The sequence below is a fragment of the Berghia stephanieae genome, unplaced genomic scaffold (genome assembly GCF_034508935.2).
Source record: "Berghia stephanieae isolate SIO BIC M18660-M18661 unplaced genomic scaffold, UCSD_Bste_1.3 scaffold1078, whole genome shotgun sequence".
Classification (NCBI taxonomy): Eukaryota; Metazoa; Mollusca; class Gastropoda; order Nudibranchia; family Aeolidiidae; genus Berghia; species Berghia stephanieae.
The window spans coordinates 10,001-14,643 of NW_027622044.1; the positions used below are offsets into that span (position 1 = coordinate 10,001).

At 36.8% G+C, this 4,643-nt stretch overlaps 1 long non-coding RNA gene across 1 annotated transcript in view; it reads right to left on the minus strand.

Moving 5' to 3' along the window:
* The window catches only part of LOC144960932 (uncharacterized), a 6,896-nt gene extending 2,497 nt beyond the window's left edge, over nucleotides 1-4,399 (minus strand). The window contains exons 1-3 of the long non-coding RNA XR_013642991.1: nucleotides 4,314-4,399; nucleotides 2,152-2,309; nucleotides 1-348 (exon numbers count right to left, since the gene is read on the minus strand). The exon at nucleotides 1-348 is cut by the window's left edge and continues 2,497 nt beyond it. This is a non-coding gene — a long non-coding RNA (uncharacterized LOC144960932). The remainder of the gene's footprint in view (nucleotides 349-2,151; nucleotides 2,310-4,313) is intronic.
* Nucleotides 4,400-4,643: the final 244 nt, after the last annotated feature.

The following is a 4,643-nucleotide window of genomic DNA, read 5'->3' on the forward strand; positions in this document are numbered from 1 at the left end:
TGAAATTTGAATGTAAAAACTCAACTTCTCCAAAAATATTATGCGCTATATATAAACAAGAGTAATGTTTGATTTCAAATCGTATCTTCCGTATCAGTTTAATTATAACAAATAATAACAAAAATGATTATTATAGAGATATAAAAAAATAAGAAAAATTTAAAAAGCATTTAATCATCTTCTTGCGGAATACAGAGAATGTTGTATTGGAAATCGTTTCACGACAAGCAAAACATCGTCTTTGATTCCTTCTTCTGTGTTCCACGGTGACGGCAAAATCCCACGCTTAAAGAAAATGACGTGTGGCAGCCACGGAAACCACGATGAGTGCAACAGTTGATTTCAAACCTTTGCAAGACAAACAATAAGTAGGCTATATATAGGCACTGTTATTTTACAATTCAATATACTAATTTATAAAATGTGATTTTGTTGTGAGTGATGATCATACTGTTCTACTCCTGAATCGTCGATTCATGACATACGCCATCATCATCACATTCATCATCATCATCATCATCATCATCATCATCATCATCATCATCATCATCATCATCATCATCATCATCATCATCACCACCACCACCACCACCACCATCATCAACATCATCATCATCATCATCATCATCATCATCATCATCATCATCATCATCATCATCATCATTATCCTTATCGTAAAGACAATGTCTGCAAACTCTGGAAAAACAATAACAAAGACATCAGTGATGTCAACTTCGTTCTATCTATAGATAGAACGAAGATGGCGTCACTCAGGTCATTGTTATGCTTTATTACCATCCACGTTTATGAGTATTTCTCACTAAACTGTATGAACCAGACCATAAAAGTTAATGGCTCCGGAGTTTTGTGTTTTGGTCGTTATTCTTCCGGATGGTAATGTTGTGAGCTTCTTATTCAAGCGCATACTATCTATAGACCATGCATGCGACTTTACTCTTGTAAGGTTACCGAGTTTTGTCACACTCTGACATCTAAAAAAAAACATTTCTAAAATTTTGGCCAGAGAACTCGTCTTTCAAATATCGACCAATTAAAACGACTCACATCTTGCCGAAAACTCTCAAACTTGGAACTTCATGGAAGTCCCTAGAGGAAAGACCTGGTTTGAAAGTTTTTGGCAAGATGAAGCTGATTTCCATCTATCGATGAGTTTTCTGGCCCTTTTTAACAGCCGAGATGACAGATTGTCGTATTGATTGCTTTGTATTTTTGGTTTCAAACACCCTACGCCAGAAAGTAGAAATTGTAATATTCTCGTTATCAATCGTATTGTCCCTTATAGCTTGATTTCTTTAAGAAAAATCACAGTTTTGTGGTTTAATGAGAAAGAATCAATTATAAACACCGGACTCATTTTTTAAAAATAATGGGCGCTTCTGGGTGACATATTCTTAACACTGATTAACATAAAGTCTATATCTTTATTTGATTTTTGGATAAAAGGGAAGCCCGACTTTGGGAGCGCTCCGCCGAAGTCACGAATGAACAATAAAGGTGTATTATAATACCCAATTTGTGCAGTTTCCTACAAAATTGTTAACTTAAGTATATAGATTATATAAATATTATAAGGAGAAAAAATATAATTTTAGCATAGGCAAAATCAGAAATAGATTTTATTTAGTTTAATTCAAAATGGCACCAAAACATCGCATTATTTTCCACTACTCCGCTGTTTTTGTATTGTTAAATGGCCGTCTGCTGGACGAGTGTCTAGAGTAGTGCAAGGGCACAGAAATTGTTTTTTAAAAGTGAAGGTCAGCGGTCTTTAATTTGTTTTCAATGTATGACCGCTTGTCTCTGACATGAATTGTTGAAGCCAATAATATAATTATGTCGTATCAAAGGTGATCTTTATGCCTTTTTAGCTTGATAGGATTTTATTTTCCTATAAAAGACTACCAAGGGGGTAATATAATTTGTGATTTATTTTATGTTTTATTCCAAATTTGATGCTTTAAATAATATATTCACAGTGCTCAGTGTTTGATGAGCGACGGACATTACCCTATTCAAAAAATCAGAATACCAGCGGGGGATTTTTCTGTACAACTTAAAGATTTTAAACTGTCTCTTCGTCACAAAGCCAAAACGTAAGACAAGAATAAGAAGAAAAACACCAAAGCTTACCATGGCCTCTGTTACCTTTGTCCCTCTTGGGTTTTTTAATGCCACACAATGGTTCGAACTGTTCCGCACCACCCATCAGATCCTTTACGGGAGTCAGCATAAAATCTGAACAGCTGTCGGCCAGTTCCTCATAACAGTCTACAGCTTGCAGAAATTTTCTGAAATATTAATATGGATACATAGAGCACTCGAATTATTTGTTAATTAGTGTAATAATGCAAGTCAGCGACACGCAGACATACACACAAACACATATACACACATACACACACAGTGCGGCTATGCGGTCTAGTGGTATGACACTCGCTTTCGGATCAGAAGGCCCTGGGTTCGAGCCTCTCTCGGCGCATAGTTTAGTCCTTGAAAAAGGCTCTTCACTCACATTCTCTCACCGTTCTCAGGTGTAAAACGAGTATGTGGCGGTTAAAAGCGTTGTCTCTGTCCGAAAAAATTGTAATATTGCCTAGCAAGCGTCATGTCCCTTCCTCAATATTAAGTGTTGCTGTTGGCCAGGGACCCTCTGTAAAGCGCTTTGAGCACGTTTAGTGGATATTGCGCTAGATAAAAGTTCTTTTTTTAGTTATATAAAAGATACAACGAAAGAGTAAGATTAAATATAAGTTGAAAAGGGGCAGATATTCAACGCATTTATGTATTTTTAAAACCTTTTTATACCGTTAAATACATTAGTAATGCAGTCACGATTTTTCCATTCACGCCAGTCTCATCCATCAGCGGCATTCTCGTCCGCTAAAAAACCTCTGTGCGGCTATGTGGTCTTGTGGTTTGACACTCGCTTTCGAATCAGAAGGTCCTGGGTTCGAGCCTTGTTCGACGCACAGTAGAGTCCTTGGAAAACGCTCTTCACTCACAGTCATGTCCCGTTCTACATGTTACGTGTTGCTATTGGTCGGGGACCCCTTGTAAAGCGATTTGAGCACGTTTAGTGGATATTGTGCTGTACAAAAGCTCAGAGGTTTTTTTATTAATAGGGAGGTCACTTAATCGAAAAAGGTATCATAATAGGATATCTGCGCTATCCTTTAAATGTTCACCTCCTCTCAATTAAAAAAAAAAAATGTCCAAACCCAATAGAGACTTAGATAACCACGCCTCTCGGAGAGTCGTCGTAATGAAAATAATGACAATGATTGGTAAACGTAGCAAACTACAAATATTTTACTACAGATGATATGCATCTAAATAAAATACCAACTGTTCTACTGCTTCATCAAGAAGAACTAACACAGAAAACTGCTATGTGTAAACTTAAACGTTTATGATATGATTGAGAAAATCGTGTGATAACTGGTCACCAATTGGCGATATAAAATCAATGACAATGATCAGAGATAGGTCGACTTCATTCAGGATATTCTTTATAATCAACCAGCTATATTTGTCCGAGCACGTGTGAAGGTGTGTCACAAATTCCATGTTTTGATTGGTCCAAAATCTACTGGTTAATTACCTTGATGCAATGCCCGCTCCACACTTTTTCTGAATTTCATTCCATCCGATATCGGAGCGACTCCATGGGCGTCCTATTTGTTTAAACGTTTGTCTTTTATAAATAGAACGTAGTTGACGTCACTCAAGTCTTTGTTATTGCTTTTTGCCATCCGTATTTATGAGTAATTCTCACTAAACTGTATTAACCAGACTATGACCGTTCATGGTTACACAGAGTCTTGTGTGTTGGTTCGTTATAGACTTCCGGATGGCAATGTTGTGGACTTCTTAGCCAAGCTCATACTATCTATAATAGAGAAGAGCGTACAGCATTAATTTTCTCGCTAATTGGAAGGTCGCGGGGTAAATGATCTTCGATTTGATTCCCTCAGTCGTTGAGAGAAGAGAGTCCAAACGATAAGGACTGAGTTTGAAAGTCAAATATATTGTGGCTGGATGGCTCGCTTATCTCTCTCTCTCTCTCTCTCTCTCTCTCTCTCTCCCCTCTCTCTCTCTCTCTCTCTCTCTCTCTCTCTCTCTCTCTCTCTCAGCCAGGTGGAGGGTGCTTTGCCAGTTGAGTCCCATAATTGGCAATGGCACTGCGATATTTTTATTCTCTGTTTTCTCATCTGGCAGTTTCCTTAACCCATATTTCTCTTTCAGAACACATTTCAGAACAATATTTCATGCTAACTCTTCAATTTACTCACGGGCACAAGGATTTAACATCCTTTTATAAACCGGGTAGTTCCTTGAAAAGATTGGCACAGGTGGTGATAGCAGTGAATGAGCATGCATCAGCTTAATTGGAAAAAATGAAAGAATTAAATAGAAGATAATATTGTCTCATTCTTGAAAAGTGAATCTCATAGTATGATAGTAATGATGATGGGAAGCTGCTGCTTGGGTGGATGTGATGATGTGATGATGATGATATGTTGATGATAATGATGATGCTGATGATTATGATAATGAAAATAATAATATATTAATCATAATAATATAATAATATAAATATAATAATAATAAATAATAAATAA